This window comes from Aedes aegypti, chromosome 2 (assembly GCF_002204515.2).
Source record: "Aedes aegypti strain LVP_AGWG chromosome 2, AaegL5.0 Primary Assembly, whole genome shotgun sequence".
NCBI lineage: Eukaryota > Metazoa > Arthropoda > Insecta > Diptera > Culicidae > Aedes > Aedes aegypti.
The window spans coordinates 205,473,815-205,492,048 of record NC_035108.1 but is presented as its reverse complement, the minus strand read 5'-3'; the positions used below and the strand labels follow the sequence as shown (position 1 = coordinate 205,492,048).

At 34.2% G+C, this 18,234-nt stretch overlaps 1 long non-coding RNA gene across 1 annotated transcript; it reads right to left on the bottom strand.

The window, feature by feature from the left end:
- Positions 1 to 534: 534 nt before the first annotated feature.
- LOC5574498 lies at positions 535 to 17,241 on the bottom strand. The gene is made up of 5 exons (XR_002500275.1): positions 16,618 to 17,241; positions 15,367 to 15,911; positions 15,168 to 15,307; positions 4,653 to 4,766; positions 535 to 711 (listed from the first exon to the last, which is right to left on the bottom strand). It is a non-coding gene; the product is annotated as an uncharacterized LOC5574498 (long non-coding RNA).
- Positions 17,242 to 18,234: the final 993 nt, after the last annotated feature.

Genomic DNA, 18,234 nt, shown 5'->3' with positions numbered 1-18,234 from the left:
TCCGATGGATCGAAAAAAGTTCATTAGCTCGTGAGTTCATTCAGTGCCACCTATGATTCACGTAGCTGCTACGTGGAAAGCGCGATGGAAAAAAAAACTACGTACACAGCAAAAAAAGTTGTTGAATATTACATCGAAACTGCTGCAACCAAGTCGTTCCCTCGATTGTGGAATATTACACAGCCCGACGTACTCGAGGGCAATTGGTGTAATAAATGCGACCGATGTAATTTTTTCGATGTAATGTATTCCACGTACACAATACAATGTAATTGATGCGATGTAATATGAAAGCTATGTAATCAGAACGATTTTAACAATAAAACGATTGCAAATTCCGTTCAATGGTTGATCAAATTGCCTTTTTATCCTTTTTTATATCAAAATCATTTATGGTGTGAAACGCGTTTTACTCGCAGACAAGATATTCCTATTATTACTATTTTGCATATTCAAAAATGGATAAAAAGCAATTTAAACAGCCATTGTACAGAATTAGATAATAAAAATAACGAATGTTTAAACAAACAGTCATAAATTTTATTTTATTTTATTATAAATCCTTTTTTATATTTATTTTATTTTTTAATTATATGTAGTCCTTCGTAATGGCACCCAGAGAGATGAATTCTAGAAGACGCTCGATCTTGTGTGTTGACTTCCAGAGTAGACTGTGAACCATTTTGAGCAGTTCGTACAAGTCTGTTGAACCTATACCAAAATAAAATAAAATGAAATATTAGAGAAATGTACTGTTTGATAATTTTTAAATGTAAAATGTGATTTTTAATAAATAAATCTAATATAATTATTCATCTACCTGGAATTGTTAACAATTTTTTAATTTCTTGGGAGCCCAACGCGTAGCCATAATTTGCTTAAGATGAAACACCTTGGAATCCTAGTTCAATCTTGTACCAAAATTTCAAAGGTATAAATCTACGAACAATCTTTTAGGACATCGGTACTTTGTGTACTAGCCGAAAGCTTAAAATTTGAAGATATATTAGCTGACTGTTTAATCAGTTTAATGCTTCTGAAAACAGAAAATAGTGGTACAAGTCAGCCATTATGACGGCTATCTTTGAATTTCGAGATGTTTTACCTTAAATATCTCGCAGGCTACAAATTTTTTGTCATGTTCGGTTATTCATTTTTCAAAACTATCATGTGACGAGAGAATATTGAATCAGATTGGTTCAGAGATCTTCCGAAACGTTTATGACTTAAGACAAGCATTTCAGACAAAAAACTTCCCACGAATCGAGATAGGCGATTACTTTTCAGGTGCACACCTAGTCCTAATTACAGAAATTTCAGGAAGATTTTTTGCTCAAGCTGCAATTTATGAATTATGTGTATTGCGCGATTAGGGTGTTTTGTGTATTTTGGACAGAGCGTTATGCGTATATAATTTGGCCATCTCCATTTGATTTTGCCGTAAATGGCCAAATTATATACAGTGGCTCAATTTCATATTCGTACACGATACTGATTCCACATCAAGTTAGTAAAAAACTATTAAATGAAGTATTGAGCTACAAATACTCTATCCACATTGAAGGTAATAGGTGTCATCTATTGTTTGCCAATCACAAAATGTTTCCATTTACATTCATCTTTGGATTAATGGAAAAGTATTGAATTGATGTCTAAAATTCACCCAATTCCATATTCGTACACCTACCAAAATTCAAACGCACAACGTTCAAAACTAAATTTAGAAGCTCTATTTGATTACTGAAGTGCCTTATTATGATGTTCAGTTGTAATGAAATACATTTGGACAATTTATTAGTGGACATATATAAAATTTAGGTAAAATTATGAGAAATGCCAGTTTTCCAATGATTTTTGCTATAAAATCCAATAATTCGAACAATTACGTTTATTTTTGTCATTGGATCCAATCTATAGATTATACTCGTAAGCTCTGATAGAAATTTAGTTGAAATATATACACTTTACAGAAATCATAAACAGTTTTTATCCCTTTTGAGTTCAGAAAATTGTTGTGCCATAAGTTCAAAACTCTTCTAAAATTATATTTTTAATCAATGTAAACCAAATTTTCATTCTAAACAACAGGTAAATGTTAATTTCGAATTTGTCTGTAAAAATAATTTGAACTACGAACTTCGTTTTACAATAAAGTACCCTAAACTACGCTGTACATACCTCCACATAATTGATGTCATCGTAATATTCAATTATCTTTGAAATAATATTTAAATTATATTCAAAATAGCACCCTATTTTGCAATTTATTGATTTTATAAGAAAAATACAAAATAACTTGAATGAGCAGAAAGCATTGATACACTATTTAATAGAATATATCATGTTGTTTTCATCATTTTAAAAACACGTTTGTGTGGCGGTTATGGCAATAATATTTATTCTATAAATCTCTATAATCATGTTTGGTAGTAAAATGTAAATTAAAAATGATACATATGCAATGTTTTGATAGGAACATTAACTATGGATTATGTATATACATTTAGGAGCCAAACATAAAGAAATTGACTAAAATTTTTGGTTTTGGATTTGTTATAAATATTATATTACCTAAGATTCAAAAGTATAAGTTGTCGATATCCACTCTTAGCTACTCTAAAACTGATTATAATTTTTTGAAACTTGTGCAATATTCGCAATTATCATTCTTAAGGAAGTGATGATGAAAAAAATGCAATTTATTGTTCGACTTACCGAATATTTTAGCAAAAAACGTGTAAAAACTGGTATTTTTCTTAAATTTACTTAAGTTTCAAATATATCCGTTTATAAATTTTCCAAATGTATTCTACTGCATCTGAACAACACAACGAAGAGCTTAAGTAGTCATCTAGTCCATTAAAAATTAGTTTTGAATGCTGTATATTTCTTTTTTGTTAGGTGTACGAATATGGAATTGGGTCAATTATAGACACAATCTCAATACTTTTCCATTATTCCAAAGATTTAAGCAAATGAATACAGTTTGTCATTGCCAAACAATAGATGACACCTATAACCTTCATTATTGATAAAGTATATCGAAGTCCATGCACCATTTAATAGTTTTATACCAACTTGATATGAAAACAGTGCCCCGTACGAAAATGAAATTGAGCCACTGTACGCGTAACGGTCTGTCCAAATTAATTTGATCACCCTATTCATCGCGATGGTGATCTTGAAAACTTTTTAAAATGCTTGTAGATCGTCGCAGCTAGGGTGATGTGCTAGTATCCATCGTATTAAGCATTGATCAGTGAGAACTGCAATTTTCCCAGTATTGCAGTGAATGATGCTGATACAAACCGATGCCAAACAATTCTTTCTCAAAACGGCTTTAGTATTGTACAATAACATTTTGATAAATCTTGATCTCTTTTCAGAAATAATGCAAAGAAAATGCATCTTACCGTATTCTCAATCCGTCGTATCGTTTTCAACTCCGTCGCAATCAGTTTCCAGATTCGTCTCACAACTTACGGCTCACTTTGATGTATTGAGTGGCTAAAACACAATACATCAACGCTATAATAAAATGTTTTATTAGAAAATATAGATCTACGGGCATCTTCCTCCATTCCTTCAGCATGATGGAATATACTAATTTCCTTTAAAATTAATTGTTTCTCATCAAAATTCAGCCCAAACATATGAACACAATTACTTTTGACCGTACAATTCTGGCATTTGCTCACAGTACAGCGAAAACAACACAAACAAAGGAACCTTATTTTTACGTCGAGCGTCGCGCACACATTGATGCACACAAAATTTTTTTTCTCAGTACGACGGATTGAACTTTGTTTACATTCTCAATTATTCGCGGCGGTTGAGGAAATTTCGTAAAATTTGGGGATTTATTGAAGTTTTACGGCGTGTGATTGGTATGAAATCCTTCAGTGAAGAAGTACGAAGGTTTTCCATAGTGAAAATAAGTGCCCGGGGAAGTAAATCACACAGGGGGGCGGGAAGGAACTTGTGTTGGAAAGTGATGTGACTGATGTCGATCGCTAAGCATTTCTTTCAAATCGTGTTCGTCCATGCGATTTCGATGAAAAAGTGTAAAGTGGATAATTGAACTGAAGTTATTTATCGAAATACAGTAGTTTCATTGCATTTTTGGTGTTTAGGTGGACGAATCATAAAAGCTTTCACAAAATTACATTTGGAAAATGAATCTATGTTGCAGGTAAGTTGGAATATCCGCCGTAGTGGAACATTTTAAGTTTGATACGACGAATAGTAGCTCTTACGACGAAGCAGAACGAAACCCTACTTCAAATCGTTTTGGTTTCTTCTGCATGATTATTCCTGATTGACCAAGCCAATGCGCAGAAGACACCAAAACTATTTGGAATACCTGCGACGATCTACAAGCGTTTTATGAATAAGATCGCCAGCGCGAGAATTTTTCATGCCACTCATATTATAAACGATAATACATCAACTTTATTTGTAGTTATACTGGAATGCAAGCTTTATGTATACCGTTTATTTATATGCCTAAATTGCAGTTTAAGTAGCATGGTTACTTGAGATTTGGCTTAATTTAAGGGTTTTTAACATCTCTTCGCATTTAACTTTCTATACAAATTATTTTTGAAACTCTAGGATATCCTGTAGACATACAGCGATTTCATGAGATTTACCTGATTATTATTATTTTTTTATTCCTTTTTCCTTATACGTAATAGGCGTCTCTACGGATTTGGATTCCTCCCGAACTTCTGCTAGCTGGTTTTTCTGAATAGTTGGGTTCAATCCTGAAAAATAATAATTTTCTGGAGCAGTTTGTTCAAGATTCGTAACTGGATAAATTACAGGAGTTATTTCTAAAGAAATTTCTGAGAATAATTCAGATTTCTTTTGTTTTTTTCTCTAGAAAAAAGTTCTTGGGAAATATTAGGAAAAAAGATCGAAGAGAAGTCATTGCAACAGCAGAAGAAGAAATACATGGATTCCAAGGGAAACGATTAGAAGAGATTCTGAAAGCATTACACTGAACTGAATTTTATTGTAGAAACTACTGAATCCATGGTAAAATTAAGAACTGCACCAACGATTTTCAACCGACTACATTAATCTGTTAACTCTACCAAAACATAGTCAACATCACTACACAAGAAAATTAATTCTGTTTATTTAACCACAGTTGTAGTATTTATGACTAGAAACATTCTAGATTTTACGAGTTTGGCATTGTACTTTTGACCACACTGTGTTGTACGGTGGTTGTCACGGATCGAAATACAATGCTGTGTAGTCGAAGTTACTATGGACATAGTCACATTTACTGCACTGCTCAGTGATTTTCACCAGATTATAGTAAACTTAACAGATTTTTGTAGTCGGTTGAAAATCGTTGGTGCAGTTCTTAAATCTACCATGGATTCGGTAGATTATACAACAAAATTTGTTTGCGTGTACCGAACAAATTTCTTGGTACCGTAATCTGGAGTAACATTGATCAGGTTCTTTGAATAATTAAAAAAATCATTTGAAAATATAAATGTTGCTAATTTAATATTTTTAAAACAACTACTGGCACCTATCGCTTGTGCCCTCCCCTTGGTTATGCGACCTTGCCGTGATGGGAGGGCATAATCCATTAGCCCATATGATGGAAACCAAAGGCGTAACCTGTAGTGGTGGTATCACATTTTGGCATTTTTTGCTTAAAGCCGCGTCATAATCCATATGGCATAGACGCAATAATATCTCGGATGTCATCCAACGGACATTCTCCGTCATTGATAGAATTGATGCCCATTTCAAATAATTAATCTATTCGAAGTGGACCTTAATACTATTGGTGACGATCAGTTTGCCTTTTGCTAACCAGGATGATCCGTAGCCACTCTTACTATTAGCTAGCGAGAAACATCGTTATTATGTACGACGTACACACTTAGATTAAATTACTGGGGTCGGTAATGTTTTACTGGGTTTTGGATCTACCGAAAAAGTCAGTAAAATGAAAACTTACGCCACGCGTAATTGAAAAGAAAATTTCACCATGTTTTATTTTTTATCGATATATGGTATAAAAAGAAAGCTCTCTGCAAAATTTCAGTTAAAAATCTTTGTTTTTCGATTTTTGACATTTTTTCTTAGTTTACTGACTTTTTCGGTAGTTCCAAAACCCAGTTATTTTTACCGAACAGATTGAGTGTGTAGGGAATATTACTTTGAGGAAAATGACTAGTAGATTCACTGAGTAGAAATAAGTTGCGACAATCTTATTTTAATATGGTTTTTACATTGCCATAATAAGAAAAACCTCTTTTGTAACATTGGTATAAATAATCTAATTCCAGCTTCATTTTCGCAAAACTTACAAGTAGAAAGTAGGCTTTGTGAAGCATTGCATTTGCCACCGAAAAGTGAATCTTGTAGGAAACTGTAATATAAGCCTATAGTAACTTTAATCTTAAATATTCACTATAATAATGACTATGGAAAGTAAGACGCTGAGATCGATCATTAGGGTTCACTTGAGACATTGTTGAACAGACAAGGAAAGTGACTTTTTTCTTTAAGGATATGTGAACGTAATGACCAATACATACTTTTAACAACAAAAAATGAAATTAACTAGAACTACTACTAAACAGCCTATTTTTGTTAAGACGACAATTGACATTTAAGACTCTAATCTTACGTGAAAGACAGGATTAATCAGAATAGCACTTAAATGACAAATTCTCGATTACTTTTTCAAATCGACGTAAGTAATTTTCATACGGTTGTGAGAAAATTAATTAGGAAGAATCACAACCTTTCTTCAAAAACTGTTTTAAAATGAATCCCCTTTTTTAATTTTTTTACCGTGTGTATCGCTTAAATTTTGCATGCAATCAGCTCGCGTTAAAACACTAGATAGTTCCTATAATTTCCCACAAAAAATGTATGAATCCGGAAATTAAACGTTCTAAAAGTGGAAAATCGAGTTGGTTTACAGCGGAACGTGTAGAATTTCGTCCGCGAAACACGTAGGATTGATAAAGTAAGTTTGTTAACTTTTCTGACTTGAGTCTGTTTGAATAAGTCTTCGAGAATTATTCAAAACCATTTCGACTAGACAGTATTAGTAATGACACTAGTACACTACTATTTCAAACACACACTTAAATTACATTACTGGGGTCGGTAAAATTTTACTGGGTTTAGGAACTACCGAAAAAGTCAGTAAAATGAAAACTGTCGCCACACGTAATAGAAAAGCAAATTTTGTCATGTTTTATTTTTTATCGATATGTGATATAAAAAGAAAGCTCTCTGCAAAATTTCAGAGAAAAATCTCTGTTTTTCGATTTCTGACATTTTATTTTAGTTTACTGACTTTTTCGGTATTTCCAAAACCCAGTTATTTTTACCGAACAGATTGAGTGTGCAAATTCTGATGAGGCTGCTGATTTTCACAATGCTTCCTTTTCTCAGAAGCAAGGAAATATGGGTATTTTTCAAAAACTACCACGTCACAATACTAATAAAAAACAATGTTCATGTGGGCACCATAGCCTAGTCCGTCTGAGTCTTGGTCCTGGTAGAGGGTAAACTTGGCAAAAGCCAGACCGAGGGTTCAGTCTTGACAAGTTAAGCTGTCAGGCAGCTTCAACTGAATACCATAAAAAAAAACTATTGGCACCCATCGCATGTGACTTTTTGTTTTTTTTTTTTTTTTTTAAGTTTTAGGCATTTTTTGAAAAGTGTTTAAAGCGCTTTTTGGTTTAGCTGATATAGGGCAACATTGATTACCCAAGTGAACAATGTTCGGTAATGTTGAAAATGTCATTACTAAAATCATGGCCCCTGAAACCGAATATGAAGACCGAACTTTTACAAGTCATTTACTTTTTTAGATAAGGTACCACGGGGCAAGTGAGTAAATAGGGTAAATGAACATAATTCTGTACCATTTTCAAGTTTCAGTTTCAAACTGAAATAAAAACAATTTTAAAATTAATTCGACGTAGACCTAAAAATAACGAAATTAAAACATTGTCAATTTTCTAATCACGTGGGGCAAGTGAAAAGTTTTTCATTAGGGATTGAATTTTTGCTTGCTCTTTAGGTGAGAGAAAAGCACGTGCTAATAATTAAAGAAACACTTTATTCAAAGTAGTGAAAGCTATTAGAATCATGAAACTTTTTTAAAAGAGTTTGTCAAACATTACGATATTAATGTGTCTACTTCGTACAGCCGATTGAAAGGAATACGTTGATTAAAAAGTTCAAATATAAAAGAAAACGCACGGAAATTCCGTGGAATTTCTATGTAAGGCTAGTAAAAACATAAAAATGGAGTATAGCTCTATCCACACGAAAAAGATTCTAAACACTTTATTGAAGGAATCCGTTCCTAAAACGGTTTCTCCCGAAATGTTATTCGACGACATTTCCGGCTTGCTTAGAAACAAATAACGAGCGGTGGAAATTCAACAGAGCCGTAGGCGAATTCCGGCACGTATTTTCTTAGAAGAAAAAGATTTTTTTTTGTTGAGTAGTGGAAGAAAATGTCTTCTCTTCGAAGAAATTGTTCGCCGCAATTCACCTACTGAAATGCAATTGCAATTCCATGATATAAGAACTAACATTGAAAATATTATAGTTATAATGTTGTCGAATCAATTGAACAAGCATAACTGAACATAAGAAAATTTAAATGACTATAATACAATTTTTTTTGTTAACAAGTCACTTATGTTATTGTTCATTAGGACTGCTTAACAAATGTTAAAGATAATAGAAATCGTAAATATAACTGTTAGTTTATCAATTTATTATTCAAAACTTATGGGGCATGTGAAAAGTAGGTATCCATTTAAAAACTTTTTCTGTTTTTTTTTTAATTTTACATAAAACTCAATTTTAGCATACCGCTTATATTTAGTGGGAGTCAAATTAAAAAATATACACGACCTCATTTATTTCAACTTAATGTCTTTAGAATTTGAAGAGTCTCAACTATAGGATTTTCATTACCCACTTGTTCCACGGTACCTTATTTGAAAATTAAAAACCAAATGTAGGCAATTTGCCAGAGCAATAGGGTCCTAAAGCCCTGTCCCAATTTTAGTGCCAAACGCTTAAGTTTAGGCCAAAAACATATGTTCACTCAATTTTCTAATGTTTTCCGTTGGTTTAAGCCCAAAAAACATTTTTTTAGATTTTGTCACATCCTTTGGCTTAAACTCAAATGTTGGGTGTATTTTGTTTTCCGTGTCCCTTACGAAATGTCAGATAGGAACAACCCCAGTGGTCTTTTTTTTTTTTTTTTTTTTGTCGGTAGCGATAGGGGTAGTACTGGCACTCTTAATCTGCCCTAAGCTCCTTCCCAGCATTTGCTTTTATAAGCCTCTATTGCGTTCATCACACAGACGTTCCTAAGCAAAGTTGCTCAAATGGTCACTGTGTACGCTAGCAGCAATCAGCCCTTGCCGTAGTTTTGCAGTCTAGTAGTTCAGACTACTATCAAACTATGATAAAGCCTGAAATGCTACTAGAGTGGTTAAAGTGAAGAACGAAATAGTTTTATTTAAAGGTCCTCATTCCCCATTTCATTTCATCACTCACTAACGTCACTTTTATTTTCGACACTATCACGTATATCACCGATTATCACTCATCAACTTTCGTAATACACTTCAGATATACTTTCTATTATATCACTTTTCACATCACACCATTTTCATATAAATCTTTTAGCATTACCATCTGTTAGCATTACTAAGTAATTTAAAGATATTCAATTTAAATGTATCATTATTTTTGTTGCTGTAGAGTCATTACTATTCAAACTACGATTTAGAACTATGATCAAGAAAGTTACATTAAAAAAAAATCACTTCGATCCATTCTTCTGCACTCGCTGTCATTACATATTAACACTTTTATCATGCACTTTTGAAGAACTAGGCAATTAAGTTTATATTCAGAAAAATGATTGCACAATGTATTATGGTCATTATTAAATTAGTAGAGTTCACATCATTATTATTATATTTTTAACAAAACTATCAGAATCACTTCCACCTTAATTTTCAAATTTTCATCACTATAGATTTAATTATAAAATCACTATTAGCACCTTCACAATCACTAAATTTAATAACGACGAGTGTAACGCACAGTTCCACCAAACACCCATTCTTATATTGCATTATAAAACGATTGATCACACGTTGGCTTCGAAACTTAACCACCATTGCTGATTAGTACAAAGGATGCTACAGCTCGTGTAAACGAATTGAAACATCAAACAAACAGCACTGGTTTATAAGTAACTAATGAGCCCTGGCGGTCCCTCCGTTCGAAGAGGACCTGATAATATGCCGAGACATATTAACAGATCCTCCGCCTGAATGCAGCCGTTTCATGATAAATCATGAACCGTTGGAGGTGTGCCAAAGTATTGGGAAGGTGATATGTTTCACAGACGGGTATTATTATGGTGCACCTTCTACTTTGGCACCGTCAAACCCTGTGATCGTGGCCAGGGCGATAGGAACAACCCCAGTGGTCGAACTAAAACCCCTGTGGTGTTTTTGTCGACTAAGCGAACGTCAAACATGATCAAAAGTGTCAAGGTTCATTTATGAACCAACTTTTTAAATCAAAGTTTAAACATGTTATAGCCATTATTTGAGCGGGAAAAATTGCTAAAGTAGTTACAATAACATGCTTTTTCGTGTTATTAAATAAAAACAAGATTTCATTAAAAATTTTAGGACCCAATTTGGGATTCTTTATAGTAATTCGCTCTTTTTGCTAAATTGAACATAATTTGAAAAAATGACAACTAAATCGTTTTCGTTGATATTATTTTTAGTAATAACAACAATTTCTTTACGTATTTCATTTGCAGCATTCATGTGAGGCATGAATCTTCGGTAATGTAATCCATAGTCATGGAAATCGTTGTTTTGAAAAGTTCATAAATTTGCGCATAAAAACAAAACTTAATTTTATCAAAAACCTCAATTCCCATAAGTTAATCAATTTAAGAACGAGAACCACCATTCATGCATTGTAAATGTGCCATCGAAAAATGTTGATTCGCACTTTTACGAGGGGGGTAAATAAATGTCAAGACGTTTTACAATAATAAAAATTTCATCAAGGTAAAAGTAAATCAGAATCGATTAATGAATCTTTGGCGAAAATTATAGAAGATTTCGGAAAAACTTCTGGTTATTTTTGAAAAATCTCGGGTGAAATTTTTGAAAGATTTCTTGAAATGAAACACAATATTCGTCAGTCGAAATTAAAAAATATGAGTAAAATTCTAACGGAACAGGGACATTACTTGAAAGTATTACAGGAAAGTAATGGGGCTATCTAAATAATTTTCGAAACTTTAAAAGAAAAGAAACTCTCCTGAAAATTCTTGTAGAAACTAATGGAGGAATTCTTAAATAACTCCCGCAGGAATTTCTGGAGAACCTTCTGGATGAATTTGTGAAAACTCATAGAACAATTTTTAAAGTAATTTCTTTGGAGAAATACATGACGAAATTCCTGATAATACTTGAAGGATTTATTGAAGCAATATTAGAAGAAAATACTGGCGGGAATTCTAAAGGAACTTCCTGGGGAAACTCCTGGTAGAATTCCTGTGATGAATTCCGGAAGAAGTCCTGGATGAATTTCAGGAGAAAATTCTGTAGGAATTTCCAGAGTTATTTTATTTTAGGAATTTCTGTATTTCTGAAGGATCTTCTGATGAAATTCCTGTAGCAATTTAAGAACTCCTAGTGGAATTCCTGTAACAATTAGTTAATGAAATACTGGTGGAATTCCTGACAGAATTCCCGGAGGAATTCCAGGGGGAGCTTTAAGAGGAATACCTGTCTTATTTTATGAAAGAATTCCATTTGGAATTCCTAATGGAATTCCTTGACTTCCTGTAGAGTTTATGAGAGAACTCCTCATGGAATTGTTGAAGAGCAGGTTATCACACATCCTGCAGTGGAGATATCTTCGTGTAAGAATTATAGAGGTAACGCTTAGCGAGTAAGATTGTAAATATGTATAGTACCCAGATGTGGAAGACAAGGTGCTGCTGACATGGCAGCAATATCAGTCAGTAGTAGTCTGTAGTTGGAACGGATAGCCTTGTTGTATTTTTTTTCCACAGGAATCACTGTTGCAAATAATTAAAGAACTCCTTGTGGAATTTCTGAAGGAAATCCTGATGAAATTTTTGAAAATATCTTGAAAGATCCGCTGGAGGAATTCTTGGAGGAACTCCTAGTGAAATTCCTACATGAAATGCCGACAAAACTTATGGGAAGGAACTCTTGTAAAAATTCCGCTGGGAACACCTGAAGGAACTTCTGGAGAGACTCCTGAAGAAATTACTGGAAGAACTTGGGCAGAAATTTCTAGAGGATCTTTTGGATGAATTTATAGAAACTTCTGGGGTAACCCAGAATTCTAAACAACTCTTTGGAAAAATTCTAGAACGAATTTCTGGAAGAATTTCTGTAGGAAAACCTTAAGAAACTACGGAAGCAATTCCTGGATAAACTTATGGTGGAGTTGCAGAAGAAACTCTGGAAATTCTAGTGGAAACTCTTGTGGAATTCTTGGGAGAGAACCGTTATTATTTCTTGGGAAACTCCTTGTGGAATTCTAGGGAGATACCACGATTAATTCATGGAAAAACTCCTGATAGAATTCCTCTAGTAACTTTTCGAAGAATTTGTGAAAAAGTGCCAGGAGCAATTCCTACAGGAACTCCTGAAGGATGTCCTGGATGGATTTCTGGGGAACTCCTGGGGGAATTTCTAAAGTATTTTTTGAGTAATTCCTGTATTACTGAAGGGGGAATTTATGAAGCAATTTATAAAAGAACTCCTGGTGGAATTTCTGACAGAAGTCCTGTGACAATTTATAAAAGAACTATTGGTGGAATTTTTGAATCCAATCCTGGTGACACTACTGGAGGAATTCTTGAAAGATTTTCTTAGGGAATTCTTGAAAAAACACCTAGTGAAATTCCTGGATAAAATCCTGGGGAACTACTGAAAGAATTCCTAAAGAAATTCCAATTGCACTCTTGGAGGAACTCCTGAAGAAATTTCTGGACGTATCCTGGATGAATTTCTGGGGAACTTCTGTAGAATTTTCTAGAACTATTTATTTAGAAATTTCTGAAGGAACTACTGATCGTATTCCTGAAGAAACTGCTGATGGAAATCCTGTATTAATTCATGAAAGAACTTTAGGTGATATTTTTGAAGGAATTTCTGGTTGATTACCTGTGGAAACATCTTGTGGAATTTCTGGGAAAAAACCGAGATTATTTCCTGGAAAAACTGCTGGAGGAACTCCTGATAGAATTCCCCGTACAACTAATTAAATAATGTATGAAAAAGTTCCTGGAGCAATTGCTAAAGGAACCCTTATATGAATTTCTGGAGGAAATCCTTTTTTGTATGGTATTCAGTTGGAGCTGCCTGACAGCTTGTCAAGGCTGAACCCTCGGTCTGGCTTTTGCCAAGTTCCCCCTCTACCAGGACCAATACTCAGACGGACTAGGCAATGGCGCCCACATGAACACTGCTTTTTTTATTAGTATTGTGACGTGGTAGTTTTTGAAAAGTACCCATATTTCCTTGCTTCTGAGAAAAGGAAGCATTGTGAAAATCAGCAGCTCCATCAGAATTTGTTTGAAATAGTAGTGTAGTAGTGTCATTACTAATACTGTCTAGTCGAAATGTTTTTGAATAATTTGTCATTCAAGTGCTATTCTGATTACTCCTGTCTTTCACGTAAGATTAGAGTCTTAAACGTCAATTGTCGTCAAGTCTTAACAAAATTAGGCTGTTTAGTAGTAGTTCTAGTAAATTTCATTTTTGTTGTTAAAAGTATTTATTGGTCATTACGTTCATATATCCTTGAAGAAAAAAGTCACTTTCATTGTCTGTTCAATTTCTCGAAACTAGCAAGTGTACCATAATGATCGATCTCAGCATCTTACTTTCAATAGTCATTATTATAGTGAATATTTAAGAGTAAAGCTACCTTAAGCTTCTATTACAGTCTCCTACAAGATTCACTTTTCGGTGGCAAATGCAATGCTTCACAACGCCTACTTTCTACTTGTAAATTTTGCGAAAATGAAGCTGGAATTAGATTATTTATACCAATGTTACAAAAGAGGTATTTCTTATTATGGAAATGTAAAAACCATATTAAAATAAGATTGTCGCCACTTATTCTTACTCAGTGAATCTACTAGTCATTTTCCTCAAAGTAATATTTTCTACGTCGTACATAATAACGATGTGTCTAGCTAGCTAATAGCAAGAGTGGCTACGGATCATTCTGGTTAGCAAAAGGCAAACTGATCGTCACCAATAGTATTAATGTACACTTCGAATAGATTAATTATTTGAAATGGGCATCAATTCTATCAATGACGCAGAATGTCCGTTGGATCACATCCGAGATATTATTGCGTTTATGCCATATGAATTATGACATGGCTTTAAGCAAAAAATGCCAAAATGTGATACCACCACTACAGGTTACGCCTTTGGTTTCCATCATATGGGCTAATGGCAAGGTCGCATAACCAAGGGGAGGGAATTTCTGGAGGAAATCCTGGATGAATTTCTGAAGGAACACTAGGTGAAATTTTTAAGAATTTCTGAACGAATTCCTGGTGAAATTCATAAAGCAATTTATGAAACAACTCCTGGAGGAATCTCTGTAGCAATTTATGAAAGAACTCCTGGAGGAATTCCTGAATGCAATCGTGGTAAAATTTCTGGATGAATTCTTGAAAGAAATACTTGGAATTCCTATATAAAATCCTTGAGTTCTCCTGGAAGAATTCCCAAAGGAATTTCCAATGGAGCTCCTGAAAGAAACAATCCTGGAGGAATTTGTTAAGAAACTAATGATCGAATTCCTATATTTCTGAAGGAATTCCTGAATTCTTGTAGGAATACATGAAAGAACTAATGGTGGGATTCCCAGGGATATTCCTGAAGGATTTCCTAAAGGTGACCATTTTGGCTGGCCGCTTGCAGAGCCGTGTGACTGGCATAGACTCCGTTAACATCGACTTTTACCACTTGGGAGGAATGCTGGGAGCTGGTAGAAAATGAAAGGACATTTTGTGAGGAAGATCCGGAGAGAAATTCTTTTACCTTAGCAACATCACTATTGGCTGCCTTCACCAATTCTTCAGTCGTATCATCAGACGCGTGTGGTTCAAATAACTTTTCCAAAAGTGCCGACAATCGTTCTCCATTTGTAGTAACAGCCGTTGATCCATCCGATGAAAATGCTTATAATTAGAAATTGAGACTTAGAAGATCTTCGACATGGCAAAAAAGCAAATCTTACCACTTGATACTCTCCAAATCACTGCAAATCTCGACAAAATCACCCACAGCAAATTGTTGCAGTGCAGCTCTGATTTTGTCGAAGCCGAAGGCCAGTCCTGAATTACATTGACCTTTTCGCGTCGGCCATTACCACCGTCCTGATTTTCCTACTGCCAATCGACTCCTCGGACAACACGTGCCCCAGGAAAAATCCCCCGCACTGCAATCTTTTTTAATTTGCGTTGCGGTTCCAACAGCGTTTTTTCGCCACCTGGTCTCAAAATTCGATGCAACCGATTCCTCAAATGATGCATATCTCCGTGATAGCAGATCGAGCACAGATCGTAATTGTTACACTCGGCACACTTCCAGGATATGACAATTATCGGCATCTGTCGTACATGGTTCTCTCGTGTTTAATTTCGGTCGGGGCACTATCTGGATTCGAAGATCAGATGCGTCCGCGCACCAATAGTTGCTAGCAGTGCCTTTGTTGTAAACGACGACCACCTCTTCTTGGGACTCGAAATTACGCACCGTTCTAACGAGGCCTTTACTGCCATCCTAAAACAAAACACACAGACAAGAAGATGGGAGAACCGATTAAAAAGTGTTTAAATAGGCAAGCCGGAAGCTGAGCGCCTAATGTAAATATTATTTCGTGACACTCTTTATCACCCTTCTAGAGATCATTATTATTATTGATTGCTTGTTTGTAAACTACCTCAATGAGAAGATGAATGATATCCTTGGAATTCCTGGATAAAAACCTGGGGAACTCCTGGAAGAATTCCTAAAGGAATTCCCAATGGAACTCCTGAAAGAAATTACTATTCAAATCCCTTTGTTTCAGAAGGAATTCCTGAATTATTGTAGGAATTTATGAAAGAACTATTGGTGGGATTCCTTGGGATGTTCCTTAAAGATCTCCTAAAGGAACTCTTGTAGAAATTCCAGTGGGAACACCTGAACGAATTCCAGAAGGAACTCCTGGTGGAATTTCTGTACTCTTGAAAGAACTCCAGAAAAAAATCATGGAAAACATCTCTTAGTAGAATTTTATGGAGAACTCCTAGAGGAATTCGTGGCTGATTTCTTAAGGCACTTAAGGAAATTATCAAAGAAAATTTGAAGAAATCCTAGAGTAATTCCTGAAAAAGAATCCTGCAGAGTTTCTGAGACACTCATGGAGGAATTCCTGAAGGAACTTCTGGAGAAGTTGTTGAAGAAACTCATGAAGAATTCGTAGAAAAACTTTAAGCAAAATTACCGGAGGAACTTTGGCAGCAATTTCTGGAGGAACTCCTGGATGTACTTCTAGAAACTCCTGGAAGAACTCCTAAAGGAAACCTTCCGAGAAATTCCGGAAGAATTTTTGACCTGGAACGAACAATGTTGAATGGCCATTAATAATTATTATTGGTTTGTTAAAATCATATTTAAACAGGTGTTTACTTACCATTGATTAAATTTATTCTAATAGCAGGAAATATCTGCATGCAAACTCGACAAAAATAAAATCTGATGCAAACGCGCACGGAATCTGACGCCATGACACTTCGTCAGACACCGACCGAAACAAAGTCTGGGCAGTGTTGCGGGACTTATTATTGCATTCGTAACGCATGCGAAATAGCATTGAATTTGTGTAATATTACTAAGGCATATCGGAATGACTTGGTTGCATTTGTTTCTGTGTAATATTCATATAGTTTAGATGTGAATATTACACAAAGTCAATGTGATGAAAAATGGTAATGATATTTTTGTGTAATTTCTAAGCGATGTAATATAACATCAAAAATATGCCATTTTGCACTTGAAATTAGCGGTTACATCGAATATTTGTTACATCGGCATGAATTACGTCGATGCAAATTACATTATTTTTTGCTGTGTATGTTTTCACGTAGCCTTGACGTGTGGATTTTTTTAAGTGTGTCCCACTCAGAGCCGTAGCGTTGCCTTATGGCGCCCTTGGCTAACTTTCATTTGTGCGCCCCATTGACAAAGTCAAAGCTTATTTTTGCAATTCTATAGCGCCCTAATCCTCAAAAAGTGTTATGATAAGCTTGAGAACCATCTAAAAAATCGAATACATTTAACCGTTCGTTGACTACCAAGAACTCTTGTTTAGGAAAACTGTCTAATAATTAGTGAATATTATCAAAAAGATTTGTTTGTAAAGAAATTTATGAAAAAATACAAGAGAAAAAAACAATTATTAGAAGATTAGTAAGTATTCCAAACACCCCAAAGAAAACGCTTTATGTCATTGTTGCTTTATTTTTGGAAATTTTTGATAGTAGGTATTTAGTTCAATATAAAAAATGACCAGTGTCTTTTAATACAATTCTCAGCAGAAAAAAGGTTCATAGAAAACAGAGGTCTTGATAATTATTCGATTTTTTTCTAATAATTGTTATTTGTAATATAAAGTTTTGTTAAAATTCATCCAACAAATGAATTTATTAAAGTACATAAACATATTTTTATAAAAAACATAGACAAAGAGTTTAGTTTTAGTTTAGTTTAGTTTTAGAGTTAGAGCTTTTAGAAAGGACGAAATAGGATTTTGTGCACAATTAATCATTCTCTTTTCAAAAATACTGTAAGGTCAATTTTTTTTTTATATTAGAAGTTTTTTTTAAGTTTAAGAATATTATCTTTACAAAAAAAAATTGGAAGCATGATTAGGATTATGTGAAAATTGTAACAAGGATTTGAGCAGAACCTTGATTGAGATATTTGAAAATTATATGTTGGACTACATGAGTATATATAGGCCAACCATAATTCTCATGATCCCATGCTCAGAATTATTTCTAGTTTTCTGTCACAATGACATCCAGAATCTTACGAAATGTCCCAGATCACATGAACATCC